Source organism: Python bivittatus, unplaced genomic scaffold (assembly GCF_059951505.1).
Source record: "Python bivittatus isolate LINGU-HERP-01145 unplaced genomic scaffold, Pbiv_v1 ctg000100_np1212, whole genome shotgun sequence".
Classification (NCBI taxonomy): domain Eukaryota; kingdom Metazoa; phylum Chordata; class Lepidosauria; order Squamata; family Pythonidae; genus Python; species Python bivittatus.
In genome coordinates, this window is record NW_028277038.1 from 4,921,703 (window position 1) to 4,938,832 (window position 17,130).

A 17,130-nucleotide genomic window follows, 5' to 3' on the forward strand; every position below is an offset into this window, starting at 1 on the left:
CAGTGCATTCAACATTCCTTGCTTCTGTTTATCATAAAACCCCCAACCTATTATCAGCATTAATAAGGCAGCAGTGATCTAATTATTCAGGTCAGCGGTGGAAAACAGGAGTCAGTGAGGACAATTTTTTATTTTTTTGCAATAAGACCTCCTCATTGGAGTTGTAATCAGTTGAGCATAACAACATATTTACGTCAAGATAAAAATAGTAAGAGGGTAGACAGAACAGACTCCAACAGCAGACTCTGTTACAAAACAGAACCAACACGGAGGATGAGCCGAGAAGAGGAGAAAGATGCGGCGGGTTTGAAATTTTCAACCACCTGAAAAGAAGGATTAAAAACAACTCCCAAAGCTTCTGTCTAATAAAAATGGGAGTTTTACAACATCCATAGCTGACTGCGCTCTTGCGCAGCTTCTCTTTCTTTTATTGATTTTCTTCAACGTTTTGAAAGAATATTAACGGAAAGGATATAAGTAAGAAAGACATGATACATACAAGAAAGCTAAAAGTAAGGTACAGACAATTATCCCCTTGGAGCCACATGAATCTCGGGGGGCGGGGATGGGTGGGGAAAGAGATCATTCCAGAGGGCAGGAATTGCAATGAAGTAGATGTGCTTCCTGGGTCCCGTGAATCGATATTCTTTAATTGGCGGAACACGGAGTGAACCTTCTGGAATGAACTGGATGAGGAGAGACTGCTGGAGATATCAAGGACCTATCGGAACAGCGGATACTGCAGTTTCTCAGCCCGCAGTGTTCCAAGTATGGGTCTGACTACTCCACTCCTGGGGAGCACATCGGTCATGGAAGCAGGAAAGGCTGGATTGAGACTTGGCTATCTTGATGTTTGAAACATAGGCTTGGGTCACTGGAGAAGATACTCTCCAGATGTCAGCCTTACTGGGTAGACCAGACAGGAAACACAACCAGATGTGCTAATTCTACTTTACTGTAAAGCTACATTAACAGTATCGGGGGTTGTGCAATACGGAATGTGAAGGTTGTGTTGTATGTTTTATGTGTGTTATGTGTTTTATGTGTTCTATGGTTTTTATACTTGTAAAGCTACACTGGGGTGGCATTTAATTTCGTTGTACAAGTAGTACAATGACAGTAAAGATTTCTATTCTATTCTATTCTATTCTATTCTATTCTATTCTATTCTATTCTATTCTATTCTATTCTATTCTATTCTATTCTATTCTATTCTATTCTATTCTATTCTATTCTTGCAAGTCTACGATTCTCCCGCCATCTCCTTTACTGCCTGAAAAACTAGGGAGGGTCCCTTCTGAGCCTCTTGCCCCACCCATTTTGCAGCTGCAGGCTATGCTGTCTCTTATCTGACTGTTCCCTAGGCAGCATCTCTTGGCCCATTCTCCCAAGGTCTTTCCCACATACCATTACACCAAGTCTCTCTTTCAAAATTTTCCCTGTGTCTTTGTAGAGAGTATGAAAGGTGCCCTTACCAGAGATAGGGCAGATCCATTGCCAAAGCAATGAGGGATAAACATGGCTTAAGTCCAAAACAAGCAGAAAGTATGTGGAAATGGCTCAGACAGACACCTCCCTAATTCACCTGGGTATACGAAGGGGAGGAGGTGCAGCCCAAGCAGACTTGCAAGATTCAGCTATTGTAGCCACTCTCAATAAAAATAGTTGTATTCTTCTTGTGGAGTTGATTTCCAGGTCTGGTCTACCTGGTGGGGCTGACAGTCTTCTCCCTTTCTGTGCCCTGTGAAGGAAGAGGAGAGGAACAGTTAATAGTGCCTTTTAAGTTAACCTTAAAATAAAAAAGATCTTTCCAAAAGCACTTTACAGAGAGTGGCAAATCATTCCTTAATTCCACTGATCCTTGTGGAAACAGCATCAATCACAAGGGAATGTGCTGCCAGAACATTGTGAGTGTAATCCTCTTTTAGAGGGCCAAGCTGTTTATGGAAAGGGAATGGAAAAAAAGCTTCCAGATATTGCAATCAGCTAATGGCCTTGTTTTGCAGAGGCACAGACATGATTGCTCTTGAAATCCTTTGGCGCCATAAAATGTGAGACTGCTGGTGTCTCGTTCAGATCATCTGGAAGCTACAGCTGGTCTAGAATGCAATGCTTGGGGAATAAAGGGTGCCTCCTGGTTTGCCGAAGGAACATTACTACTGTGAAACCTGCACCAGTTAACAGTTGACTTCTGGGTGTAATTCAAGGTGCTTTAAAGCCTATGAGTCTTGGTACCTGGAGATCTGTGGAACCACCTTCCCACAGTGGTTTCTACCCATCCAGAAAGACCCATCCCAAAAGATCTAGTAGGGAAGGCACCATTCTTCTTGAAGGACTGTTGCAATCAAGAACCACAAGGTCCTGTTTTCTGTGTTCATCTCACATCTTTGGGGCAGAGCTCTATCTGAAGTTGGATCAGCATCAGACTTGCTCACATTTCGGAAAGCCACAGAGAACTGGCTAGTTTTCCTCGGGGTGGTGATAAATAAGAAGATGAGATGAGATGAGATGATGATGATGATTCTTGATGATGCTTGGAGCCTTGTTCATTGTTGAGTGGCATATGGCACCAAATATTAAAAACAGAAGATGAGCATTTTCATCTTTGGGCTCTCACAAGATCTCCTGCAAGAACATTTAAATCTTGCAAGATTTGGCAATCTCGTAAGACTTCAGATATTTGATTAAATTTTTATTTTTAAAAATAGGGTCCTGTAGCTGCTATTTAGAAGAACTGCTGACCTACATCATCTTGTCAGAAGGCCTGCTTTCCAAAACTGTCTGGAAATTGTTGTTTATTCACCAAACACTGTTTGTTTCTATGTTTGGTTTGAAAAAAAAAAATCAATAGCTGTTTACTCCGTAAATTATCTGAGCCGAACTATTTCAGCTGAATAGATAAGTGCAGCAATTTGATATTTTCTGATCCAACTGGCAGTTTTCAGTGGCATTTTTACTTCCCATCAACCTGAAATCATCCCCACTGCATTAAAGCTTCCATTTGAACTGAATTGATCTACCACCCTTTCAGCAATTGCGCAGCCGTTCTGTGAAGCATCCCCAGTCTGTTGCAGTATTCGTTACCCAAAATTCAGTGAAGTGGGAGGAGTGACATTAAACCAGCAAAACATATCCTTCTGAGGTTGTTAAGACTCAAACCAGAGGATGGAAAAGTAGGTATTATTCAGAAGTTTCTACAAGGCTTGATTTGATTGCGACCTTCACGACTCGTGTTATACAGCCTACAGCCTAAAACAACCCACGATGAAGTCAAGTCAGAGTTAAAATAGAGAAATCCACGGGATTGTTTTAACAAAGAACCAAAGGTGGTATGGAGTCAGGAGGGTTAAGGGGTGGTGTTTCATGACCGAGTGGCAGCATTCACACAAATCGGTAGCAGAGATTTATGTGGCATAATTCACCCTACTCTCCAACAGACCACAGGTGAAGGAAGTAATTTCTATCCACAATTGCTCTTTGGGTCTATTGTGAAAATGCTCCTAATATTGCTTTTAGCACGAGTTCCTTTTGACATCCTGGGGTTCACATGACTTGTGATGATAGAAGAGGATATCTGTCTGAAGACGCATCTAAGACATGTCACTTGGTTTTAAAGAAATACAAGGGGGCCTAAACTGGTGCTTTAAAAATAATAAAAAATATTGTTGTTTATTTTAAACGTGCATTGTGTATCTGGTAGAAAAATATTCAGGCACGTTTAATCATATTTTTATCTTCCTTGTTTTTAATGGATTTTTGTCTTTTTACACATACCTTCCTCAACATCATGAATTAGCAGTTTTACCATTTTTAAATCTCTCTCTCCAGAAACTTTGCTACTTAAACTACAGGCCAAAGGGTCAAGTAGCTAGCACAGATTAGATGAATGCCAAGAGAAAACTAGCAAGCAGAAAATGTTTGCTTGGGAGGACAATTTCTACATTGTATTCTTTTCCTTCTCCTTCTTCGATAGCACAATACTGGGGTGCCAAATGAGAACCTGGCTTACATACATTATTCTTAATAACAGCATTTCCCCACAAACTAGAGAAAACTTACATAGCGCTCATCCAGTTACCCTAGCCATTCCCTAACTGTTTGAGATTTTCTTCTCCCGCACTGGAGAATGTGATAAAAGTGTTGACCCAATTTGCTCACAAACAGGATAGATGATTGATGTTTAGCTCTAGCCAGGAATTTTGTTTGCAAAGGAAGTGCTGCCATCACAGAAATAGAATTCTGGAGGTCCATTAGCCTAAAGTGGTGGCTGGCTTTTCCTGAACTAATTATAATAATGATTATAATACAAGACTGGAGATCCATCATACTAACTCTAGGATAAATATGACAGATCTCCAGTTCTGTATTCAATCAATCCTCATCTATCCCATTAAATATGTATCATAAGATAATAATGGGGAGGAGCCTTGAAGACCACATCCAAGCTTTCTGGGGCCACATCTGACCCTGGAGCATCAGGTGGAATAACTGTAGCATGAATGCTGTTGTCCAAGTTCGCCTGTGGTTGCTCAAAGTTGAAAATCTAGGTATGTTTGGATTTTTTCCCCCCTAGAAGTATAAACTATTTCCATCTCAAAAGATACATGGCTTTTCCCTTTTTCCAAAAAAGGGAGGAGGAAAAAATCCTTCAGGCGCAATGTTCTTCACAGCAACTAGACACAAAGCCTAGCAAATTAAGCATCTGGAGTTCCTCAGGGCCTAGTTGGCTTCTGTTTTTCAGAGCTCCCAACTCTTGGGCTTATTCTTAAGATTGGTAATCATTTCTAGCTTTCCTTCACTGATTCTGATTCCATGGAAGAGCTTAAATGCATCACTCCAGCTGCTCAGGATCCAGATTCCACATTGGCTACCTCCCCCTCCTCAGTTTGATGGTTCCCAGACCTTGCATTATGGCAGCTTCTTGGCTTCCTCAATCAAATGCTCAGACATGAGTCAGAAGCTTCAGGAACAAGGGAAAGAATACTGCATGAGTCAACATGGAAGCATGAAATGTGTGTGTATATACATATACATAATAATTCCCCTCTCACCCCTATGGGTGGTATGTGTCTTCCTCAATCTCAGGTCCTCTACCAGAGGCCTGGGAGTTTGAGGGTTCTGCACAGGATCTGAGCTGTTCCTAGCACTGCACTCTTCTGGACAGAGAACTCTGATGTTGTTCCTGAAATCTGGTGGAGCCATTCTCCCAGCGGCCCCGAGTCACGGCCCCGAGTGCTCCTACCACCACCAGGACCACTTTGGCCTTTACTTTCCACATCCTCTCTATTTCCTCCTTCAGGCCCTGGTACTTCTCCAGGTTCTCATGCTCCTTCTTCCTGATGTTGCTGTCACTCGGCACTGTGACATCCATCACTACCACTGTCTCCTGGTCCTTGTCTACTTCCACAATGTCTGGTTGATTGGCCAGTACCTCTCTGTCTGTCTGGATCTGGAAGTCCCACAAGATCTTAGCCCTGTTATTCTCCACGACCTTCTGCGGAATCTCCCATCTGGACTTGGGGGGGTCTAGCCCATATGCTGTGCAGATGTTCCTGTACACAATGCCAGCCACTTGGTTGTGCCATTCAGTATATGCTGTTCCTGCCTGCATCTTGCACCCCGCCACTATGTGTTGGACTGTCTCTGAGGCCTCTTTGCACAGTCTGCACCTTGGGTCCTGTCTAGTGTGGTAGACCCCTGCTTCTATGGATCTGGTGCTTAGTGCCTCATATATATATATATATATATATATATATATATATATAGGATTGAACATCACTTTGTGCACAGCAGGTTGCAAGATTAATTCCTGGCATTTTCAAAAGATCAAGTAGGAGTGTTGGGGAAGATCTCTAAGAACCTGAAAACAGCTAGTTGACAATAGATGGAGATCTCACCTGGCCTAGACTGAGCTCACTCCTAAACTGAGCCTCAGTTTGTTGAAGAGTTACAACTGGCTGGGTTCACATGACAGATTACACTGTAAATGATGGATTACAAACCACAATGATGGGTTCATGCAGAAGACCAAGCCAAAATTAAATGGACCACATTACTGCTTAGCATAATATCAAAATCCAACGCTAATATAAGATGTTTTTTGTGTTTCTATATAGGAACACTGTCCTCATCTAAGGAGGATGGGAAACACACAGGAAACCAGTTGAGGAATAGTGAAAAAGCATCATCTCTTTACTCTGGAGAGATCGAGAGTTCAACTATGGGAAAACTGTGCTGCAGACAGAGGAGCAAATAGCGTGAGGATTATCAAGCCTTCAGAAGCATTTGTGAAGACTGGAAATGCACTTGGGAATACTAGAAGGGAAATGAAGCTTGACCACCAAATCTTAGTTTTGGGATGGAGGTGTTTGTGTTAGCAGAACCAGAGCCTCAAAAAAAATCCAACACATTCCAATAGAACCTTACAAGGCACAGAAGTTTCCAAATAGATGTTCTTCTTCCCATCAGTCAATGGAGAATAACACCCAATAGCAATGGAAGTTTAAACAGAAGAAGACGTAAGAGACTAGTGGCAGAAGAGAGAGACAGGGAGGGCATTTTTCCTTAACAATTTAACACAGGAGATTTAAGATATGATTCTTGCAGGCTCTTTTTATAAGACGAACCGAGTGCAGGATAAGAAGAATTGAATTTTCCCCTCCAGATTTCCCTAGCTGTGATACTTGCCACTTACACCTTAGCAATTTTACAATCCCATATGTGTCAATTAACCTTCAGCTAAATTTTATTTAAGCTCTTTTGTAACATCCCAATCGGTGATATCCGAAGGAGAAATAATACTCCAGGTAGTATTTCCATCTTTGCCACGGCAGCTCTCTTCAACCATAAAACAGGCAGTTTAGTCCACCTCCTCAATTCTGGGTCAGCTATCTGCAGAACTCACATATAGATTAAATTATGCCCATTACCTAAATATATTATCTTAAGGTAGCTAACATCCCTCGCATCATATTTCAATCTTTTTACAAATTTCTTTTGCATTCAGCAACGTTGCCTCCCATTATTCTGATTTCTTTTAAAGGCAGATGTTGTCACGTGCTCTTAGTTTTTCAACGGTAGAGTGACATTATGGAATACAGGAGAACAGACATAGTGTCTTTTGCATGAAATATTATTTTATAGGCATGCTGGCACTCCAGTAGAGCCCTGTTAGCTTCTGAGCTTTTCCAGAGTGCTAATTTTGACCAGTGAAGCCCCATAGAGCTTTAGACACAAATGCCTGATGGATCTCCTCCCACGGCAATTCATAAGTCATGGAGATCACCTGAGATCTTTCTCCAGAACGATGGGGAGATTCCAAACAAGAGCAACCACCACTGGAAAGTCCCTCCACTTAGATGTCAGAGAAATTCCAGTGATGGTGACTCACCAAGAGCTTCTGCATGGTTACTCTTGTTGCTTAGACACCATACAAAAACACAACTATATTTCTAGGCTTTCAACTCATACAAACTGGGTTTTACTGTCGGTTCAAATTGATCGCTGCTGCTTCAGGTTACCATATGTGATTCTGATTTATGTCTCAGACCAGAAAACCCTACACTTGGACTTGAACTCAGCTTAGCTTCTAAGTGAATTTGCATACAACTGTATTGTTTCATTATTTTGTACTGTAAAACTTTTGCGACTGATGGGAGGAGATCCATCGGGCATTTGTGTGAAGGCTACAGGTTCACATTTAAAGAATGGAATGCAAAACCTTTAAGAAAATGTAGAGACGTCTCCATCTTTTTTTTTTTTTTTGAGATATTTGGGCAGGCAGAACAAGAAAAGGCAATCTGCCGTATGTTATATCTTCAGGCAATTCATTTCTGTTCCCCTTTCCCAAACATATCTAAACATATTTACACACCTGCTTGATCCTAGCACTTTCAATTCATACCTTTCCATTTTTTTTTATCACAAACACAATGCCTATGCTTCATCCCGATTTCCAGATACAGAGAAATCTATGTTGTCCCTCTGGCTATCACCTGCCCCTGGAGGTAATTTACTTTCTTCAATAAAGAAATTCAGCTGCAACACTTAACCAAGCACTCTGAATCTCATTCCAACTTGGCAGGCAGATATAGAACCCCAGCTGTTCAAAGGCTTGCTCTTAATTCAACTGCTGTAAGTCCCAGCTGCTCCTTACCCAAGGAGATCAAGAAATCACTGCTCCTTCACAAATGCTGCCTGGGTGGGTGGGAGAAAGAGGTATAGCTTTTCAGCCATCTCCCTTCTCTGAGCTTCTCAAACCTGCTTGCCACATGCTTCCAAGAAACAGAAGAGGGAAGGAGGCAGCTAAGTCTCCCTAATCATGAACCATCCAGTCAGTGTAGACCAGTGTTTCTCAACCTTGGCAGCTTGAAGATGTGTGGACTTCAATTCCCAGTTGGCTGGGGAATTCTGGGAGTTGAAGTCCACACATCTTTAAGCTGCCAAGGTTGAGAAACACTAGTGTAGACTCTTAGCAACCACACTGATAGATTTTCTCCAGGAGGATCTGTCCCCAACTTGGTCCTCCAGGTCTTCCTACAATGTAGCCACCACTGCTTCAGTTGAATCCATCCACTTTGCTGCTGGTCATCCTTTTTTGTTTCCTTCCAAGTCTGCCAGGAGGAACACAGAAATACATTTCTTACTGGCTACAAGGACAGACAAGGGCCTTGCAGGCAAAATTTTCTGAGAGAGAGAAAAGAGATGAACCTTGGCAGGAGAAAGATCACACTGCGGGTGCAGCACAAGATTTATATAACAGCAGGATAGAGATGAGATGCAGATGTGGGAATAAATGGCTACAGTTTGTGATACTGGTTTAGAATAATTCCTGCAGTAAGTGCAACAGAAGCTATAGATAATTGCCAAAGTGGCACAACTGGTCAAGATGAAATGGAATAAGAAAATGTTGGAGAGCTCTGTCAAGTGCCTAGTCAACTTTGAAGATTGAGTCTCCTTTAAGGTATAGACTATTGAGTACTTAGCTTTAAAAAAAAAAAAACCCTTATAGATTCATAAGAGATTTTTAAGCATGCATGTTCAGAATTATTCCTAAAATGTAGTAGCCAAACCCCTTTTGCAAAATTTCAACTCATGAGCATAACCTTACCCCAAGTATAAATCCACTCACATAGTTTTTCATCTTGGACACTTAATAAGGATCTGCCAACATCTTCTGAAAGTTAGCAATGGGTCAGTTGATGATTCAGGATTAAAAGGGGAGATCTCCACAATTGAAGGTGTGGTTGGTGCTCTAACTCAGGGAGTGCAGCTTTTCCTCCAACGAGAAGTTCTCAAGTATTCTTCATCATGGAACTCAAGATGGCCTATATGAAAGTTTGCAGCATTCTTATACCATGTTGCCAACACCATGCTCGTCTCATTCTTAGTAGCTAGCTATTCGAAACTATCCAGGGAATTGCCCCCCCAAACCAGAAGAAGGTCCTCATACACATCCAAGGAGCAAGCTTGAGATAGTCTCAAAAGCAGTGTTCATTTAGAGAGTGCAGGTAAATCAAAAGCATTGCCCGAAGTGATCCTTTAATTCTGTTGACTGAGAACACGATGACTTGCAGAATGAAAGCCCTTGAAGTGATGACAGCCAGGTTTATTTTAATTCTAGAGTGCCAACTCTCTCACATACACTCACTTGATGTGCTAAGAGGCAGGCATTCCCAACTGGGGGCTGTGAAATTCTTTCTTCTTGCCCTTCCTGTAACCTTACATTTAACTGCTTTTTTCCATAAGTGATCTTTACACCCTCAGGAATCAGAAGCTGGCTGGTGAAACCTGCTTAAGGAAAACTGAATTCAGATGTCAGCAAAACATATAGGGAAAAAACAAAACAAAAAACGAACGCAAATGTGTGAAATTTATCACAGAATAGAATGGCAGCTCTTCTGGATGGAAATCTACACACACATGCGCACCGAAGTTGCAAAAGAAGCAGATAGGCTTAATGTGATAGACATCTTGCAGGACTAAGACTGCCGAAAGCAACAACCAGATTCAGAAAAGATGCCCCTTTCTCCATATTTAACCCCACACTTTGTAGCCTTTCAGTGTGGCCAAGAGCTTAGGCTAACATTCAGCTGCTCACGACTCTTCTCTGCTGCGGCTTCCCATATTTCCAGTCAACCCCTGGTCCTTGGATTGCTTCTTGGGACTTCATGTAGGGCCTGATGACATGATTCACAGTGTTCCTGGCTACTGACCCCACTTTCATTTTGGATTTTCTCTCTTATTCTTTCTCCTGAGTACAGTACTAGTGAGTTGGAATTTACAAACAGGATAGAGAAGACAGAATAGTCAAACAGCCACGAGAATACGTAAATACCTTTAGTTAAAACTCCACCCAGTTTTAACTAAGGCCACCAGCACTCAATGGCTAGATCGTATGATGACACAATCCACAGGAGAAACAGCATGGAAGAATTGTGGACTTGGTATCAGGTTTGAAGAGGGAACAGCTGATAGACACCTCCAGAGGCTGGCAAAGGGGTGCCTTCAATTGCCTATGCAAATGCCCAGCAATACAAACCCCAATGATATTTGTTAGATGAACTAGAGGAATGTTGAGTATTTGATACTGAGCATTTGACAGAATACCATTCTGCAGATGATAGCCAAAATATCGGAGAATCAAGTATGTAACAACTATTTGAAAGCCTGGAAGACAGATTGGCCATCAGTATTCACAGAAGAGTTGGAATATCAGGAGTTAAATTCATTCTACATTTATTATCTCATAGAGCTCAGCCTAAGGCAGTGATGTGACCTTGGGGGTCACATGCAGCCTCCAGCTCCATTTCTGTAGATTCCAGAGCCCCATCATTATATGGTCAAAATTTGCTGCCAAGGTGGTCATTTCCAGCTGGACTTTTTTTTAAAAAAAATTAGGAGTAGAGGCTACAAAAGCATCAAGGGAAGCAGGGGAGATTGCTTTTCTGAAATTAAGGTGTTTGCAATGCCATACTGAAAGCCAGCATGGAGATATGGAAACTATCTATAATTTTGGTCCCATAATCCATCTAACTCAATTGACTAAGAGCAATTTCTCCAAGTTTTGAGATAGGAGGAAATCCAGGCCTCCTGCATGAAAAGGAGATGTCTTCTCAATGAGCAAAGGCTCACCTTTGAAGGACACAGATCCTTATTCATGGCACTGACCAAGGCCAACTCATTTTCCAAGCTCCCTCTGGATAAGCTGGGGATTGAACCTACAACCTTTGTCATGCCATGTGGGTGCTCTTTCACTAAGCTATAGTCCTTCCAGTTGCTTGTATCTGTCCCTGGACACTGGAAGCAAGGAGCTATCCCTCCTTCCAACTCAGTCTTGCCCTAGCTGTTCCACATCTGTGAAACAGGAAACAAGGAGCAGAAGCGAGTCAGATTTTGCATCTACACCCCTGCCTATGTGATGAAAATCCAAAGCAAAGGCATTCACTGTCAAACTGCAGGAAAGGCCACTTCGATGCCCATCCCCGTCTTACAGCAGGAGTACATCTGGGACCCCAAATGTTCATCTGTGATCTCCCGAACCAGGCCACATGTTATTTTTAAGAACATGTTTGAATTAAATCTTTGTAAAAGATCTGCCACCATCGGTCAGGGGAGCTCATTAATCACGAGGCCCAGACCGCCCCCGAATTGTCTAGGCCAGGGCAAGGCACCAGTTGATAAATTACAGCTGCAGGTAACTCATAAATCTGCAGAGTAATTTTCCTTTTATGAACAGGAGCAGGTGGGGAGAAGGAATCTGGCAGGTGGAGGCATTTGGCTCAAAAGAAGAGGACCAAAGCTGTTCTCTCCAGCCAACGTCTGAATTTCTCTTCGCTTTCCCACAGAGGTCCCAGCTGAAGTTCAATCAGCAGCAGAGCATCACCCCACAAAGGTGCCCTGCAACTCAGATGTCATGTGTGAATGGGACATCAGTATCCATGAACCCCTAGCGAAGTAGCTGGGACAGGGCTCCCGAGAGCCCTGGGTACAGTGCGTTTGCACACCTGTGTTTGTTTTAGGTAGGCTGGAATGAAAGCAAGCCCTCCAACCCATCTTGACAAGAGAATTGCTACGGTCAAGTAAGAAGCACCTCCAAGTCAGGCTGAGAAATCTGAAAACCACAAACAACCCTAGAGCAGGGATGCAGCCCACCAGCCTCCCTCCAGAATGGGTGGGGCCAGATATTGATTCTTTGCCACTTGTTTTCTGCTGGGGTTGGGGGCATTCAGGAGCAAACTGGAAGCCTTGTAGATCTTTTGAAACTCTTGAATCATCTCTTCAAGAGGGACTCTGGTCCAGCCATTCTTGGAGAATGGCCCTCCGCACATCATGCAGACAACAACAACAATCATTTATTAAACCTGAATGCTACCCCATCCCCAATGACTCTGGGGGGCTCACAACAATCAAAGAAAGTGCAATAAAATCAATAAAACATAAAAAATATGGCAAGCACGATGAACTGAAGGGTTTCATTCTCCTTCACTGAAGGCGTGGGTCAAGAGCCAGGTCTTCACGACTCTTCTAAACAGCAGCAGAGTGGGGGCCATCTAGATCTTGGGGGAGCCTTATCCCAGAGGGCAGGTGCTTAACGCCAGAAGCATCCAATGGAAGTTGTGCGCTCCTGTCCTAGACAATTTCTGCTAGTGTGTAAAACTGGAGATGCTATTATTCCTTAGTCTAAGCAGTGATGTTGTTGAATGGTTTTGAATTTTGGACTAACTTTAGGCTTAGAAATTGTCATATATAGGTCTTCATTTATGTGGTATGCAACTTACTGAGGAATAAATTGCTGATGCTGGAGATGTATCCTGCTACCAACACCACCTACCCCTCTCTCCTCATTTGCCACCACCACCAGCAGCCTGTTTTCAGCCTTGGTCCAACCATATTGCTGGACTGGGTTCAAGAACTAGATTGCCCCCAGGGACCGTAAAAAGCATTTATGGCTGAATCCCTTAAACTTTCTATTGGGCCAGCGACAGTCATGTCCACTTTCTTCCTCTTTCCCCAAGTTCTTCCACGTTTCTCTATGTATGGAAAAAGCAGCTGCCCTTGAAAGGCAAAGCCCAGGAAATTTTCCTTCTCTATATTGGTGAGGATGCCAAACCTTACTTTATTTCCTGGCCTCTGTAAAAAAAAAAAAAAAAATTCCAATTACTCACACAATTCTATGTCAGAACCTAGCCAACTTTGGTCGACCTTAAAAAGCTATGCAGACTCAGATGTGGTTACTACTTGGAAAACAGCTTGGAAGTCCTAGGGGGGTACAAGGAAATCCCAGGGTTATAAGGCTGGACTAAAAAGGACAAAACCCACATGTTTGCCAAAAAAAAAAACCCACAAGAAAGAGTCAGTGAAGACAGCAGGAACTGAGCTCAATGCAAAGGAAACTTTGCTTTCTAAGTTTAGCTGAGCTTCCCCAATTTGGCATTCTTGTCTCTAGGTGTGTCCAGCAATGCCCACTGGCTGGGAATTCTGGAAATGTTCATCATAATTTATTTGGAGATTGGGAAAGGATGCCTTGGAGTGTGTGCGTATATTGTATATATGTATACAATAATGTATATTGCTTAAATCTGACTCCTAAACGCTGATTTCTCATGGATCTGTAAACTCAGCTGCCTACTATTAGAGACAGACAAAGTAGGTCTGACTAGGAAGCTAGGTCAAACCTAATGAGCTTTTAATTGCCTTGTTATATCTATCAAATCTACATTATGCAAGCTTAAGCCATCTTAAATTATCTGCATGCTTTGAAAGAAATATCTGCTAAGAATTCATTAGCCATGCCTCTGCGTTCATAACATTATCGAGAGAGGATGAGAGAGGAGAAAAGTCTCATCTTCAACATCTGTAGATGCAAAGTATTGCTTCTAAGACCATCAGCTGGCCATCCAAAAACAACCGGGCCGTCTCACTTTCAATTCTGCGATCTGACAAAACGAAAAGGTGAAAACCGTTCAAAAGTATGGAAAAACAGTTTTAAACAAACTGTCACTCTGTATTATGTGGCTGTCACACAGGAACAGACAACTGTGGACTCAGGGCCACAGATAGATCCTAAGTCTCTCTGGGTGTGTATCTGTCTCCTAGCTTCCCTTCAGTTTGGGCTGCCAGATTTCAACAGTGTGATTGCTGAAAATGAGTGGCATGGTTCCTTGTCATTTCTGAGTCTGGAAACACTGATTGTACATCATGGGGAGGGAGATTTTACTATTTATTTTTCTTCGATGAGTTTGATAAACATTTTGAAAGCACACCTCTGTTCTTCTAAGTTCCTTCTCCCCAAGACCAAGCTAGGCCCTGATGGATGGGTTTAAAAATTAACTTCAATTTCCCCCACCCACTGACAACACTGCACATTATGTTCTTCAACTTATGACTAACCTCCACTACTGAAAGAGTTTTGATTGGTAACCACAAATCAATATTCTGATGGCTTGCAACTTCCTGTGCCTTTCATCTCACCATTCTTGGTGGAGCTGTACAAAAATTCAATCCAGAGATTTACTTTGAAGATAACTGGGTTGAAACTCCAAACTCTATCAACTTTTAAAAGAAAAACGGGGGGTCAGATTGATTAGCCTAAGTGAATTGGATGTCTATAAATAACTGTGAATGATTTGAATTTCTGCACCCACATCAAAAGGCTTTTCTTGAATCACTTCAGGAAGCAGATTGATCCAGTGTGACAACCTGAACATTCACATCTAATCGGAATGATTTCTGGAGTAGATTCAGATTGGCAAATCCAATGTTCCCAACGGAACTGATGATTCAAAACAGATTTTGCCTGTACGATCTTCTTCTTTGTCCTTCACTCACAGAGACACCTACTGGCTACCCAAAAGTCTACAGAATGATAATTCTTGACAAACTCAAGCTGAGATCTGATAACAGAGTTCAGAGTAGGTAATCTTTCTTATCACACCTTCCTTTTAAGAGAAAAATGAAAGAAAGGCGTGCGGATGTAACTCAGCAGGCCAAGAGGATACAAGGAAACACCACCACCACCTCAGCGGGTATTTCATGCCATTTTAACACGTTTTTGAAAATTCCCATCAGCAGACGCTGAGCCTGCAAGAGCGCTCAGCAGCTCCTATCTTTACTTGATAAAAAAAAAGATTCGGTGATTCCATATCAAGTCTTCCTTTTGGACACGGACCAGCATAAGGAGGGTGGGGTACAGTCATTAAAAAAAAAAACACAGGATACATCGGAGTAAATGTAAAAATCTAAAAAAAAAAAATGAAAAGCTAGAAGCTCTAAAAGATATATGAATTAAAAACAGAAAGTATATACAGTATATTAAACAGGAATCTAAAAGAAGGGGTAAGAGCATTCGATGGGTGTTGGGGAGCATGAAAGGTTAGTATGACTATATCAAGAAGACTATACATATAAGAATATAGAAGACTATATCAAGTTACAATAGGGGGAACTTTCGGGGGAGAGGGGGGAAAATAATAACTTCTCCTTCTCCTAAAACACACACACAGAGAGATTAGCTCTAAAGTCATGCTGTTCATTATGGGCCGTTTAGCTCCCTAAATCAACAGGCAGCCTTCCTTTAATCAGCTAATTAGGGTGAAATGCTCTCCCTCTGAACAGAATGCAAAGCTGCTTGGTGGCTGGATATTTAAGTCCAATTCCCACTGTTAAGGTCACCACCCAAAGGAGATCACCGACTGGAGATACCTACACCAAATGCCAAAGGCGTGGTTGACAGCGATCCCCCTGTTCTTTCTTCTTCACCCATGTGCCATTTCTAGGGTCGAGCAGTGCAAGGCCATCAGCTTTGGGTGGGGAGGAGAAGGAGTTTGAGAAAGCTGTCCCACTGGTGGCTTGTCCCTAGCCTGGTCTGGCTGTAGCCTCACCTTTATTTCCCAACCTTAACAGAAGCTGACAAATCGACACATCCTGAAAATGTTCGAGATAACACCCACGGCCCCGCCTTTCCTCTGCAAAAAGGATAAATCTGTCATGCATTCAAAAGCAATTGACAGCTCCTTTTATGAGCTTGCTATGCTTCAAAACAACAGCTCAATTTACATTCTGCCCTCCAGCGATGCAACATACAGCTCCAGGCTGGGGCTGAGCCAGGAGCGTGGATTTAAGCAGCAATTGACCTTATCGTGTTTTATTTATACTGCTGCAAATCTGCAAGATCATTCAGCTGACATTCCCACCCACCCAACCACCCGTGCAGATGAAGCTTACAGGGGGCTCCTTAAATATTAGCAAACCAACTCATGCAGTTTTACTTAGCAGTTAGTTAACGATCCCACCAAGCCATGGCTTGTTTAATCACCGTTGACTGAATGAGCTACAATGAACTGGGTACGTGCAACAGACCAAGCTGTAAAGGAGAACTTGCAAAGTACGGAGCCTGGCTTCGGCTAGCGTGCCAAACCAAAAATCAAACAAACCATATTATAGTTTAAGTCTGGAGTGTGAGTTAGGCCAATGACTAGTAATCTGGAATTCCCCAAGTACAACAGCTTTCCGTTTGTGACTTGTATTGTATCTTCCTATTCCCATCTCCTTTATAGAACTGGCAAAGGACTACACCCCCATTGAAAACAAGAAACCACATTTTTCCCAAATAGTAGACAGTTTTATTACAACAGTGCTGACCCAGGAAGAAGACCACTGAAGTCCTTTAATAAGGATCAGCAACCCTCCAAGTGAGCCACTGAATCTCCCTTCCCATTCTTCTCTTGAATTTCCAATGTGGAGTTGTCTGCAAAACCAACAGTTTGGCATGACTGGGGAGGAGAGGCAGGATACTAATTTTCTTATTTCAATGTTTTATGATATACAGAATGGTTTTTTGGTGGGTCTCCATTCATGTTAGAAAATCCAGTTCTTTAACATTTAAACACCTTCTCTCCCTATTGTCCACCCCTGTGGAGGGAAATGGTATGAAGAACAATAATCTTCCATCACCTCCTTATCCTTCTAGGCCACGAATCTCAAACTTCACTAACAACAGATGGGGCAAGCTTCACCACAGCGAGTTGGCCTCATCAGCTCTTTCTTGTGCAAACCCTACTTATAATCCACAACTAATTCAGCTGAAGGAGGAGTGAAACATCCCTTTCTCAGTGCAGATGGCACAAAACT

General features: G+C 42.3%; 1 long non-coding RNA gene across 1 annotated transcript in view; it reads right to left on the bottom strand.

Annotated features, from left to right (window-relative positions):
* Positions 1–421: 421 nt before the first annotated feature.
* The window catches only part of LOC148216582 (uncharacterized), an 84,895-nt gene continuing 68,186 nt past the window's right edge, over positions 422–17,130 (bottom strand). Inside the window, exons 3-4 of the long non-coding RNA XR_015795144.1 lie at positions 9,131–9,326; positions 422–1,741 (exon numbers count right to left, since the gene is read on the bottom strand). This is a non-coding gene — a long non-coding RNA (uncharacterized LOC148216582). The remainder of the gene's footprint in view (positions 1,742–9,130; positions 9,327–17,130) is intronic.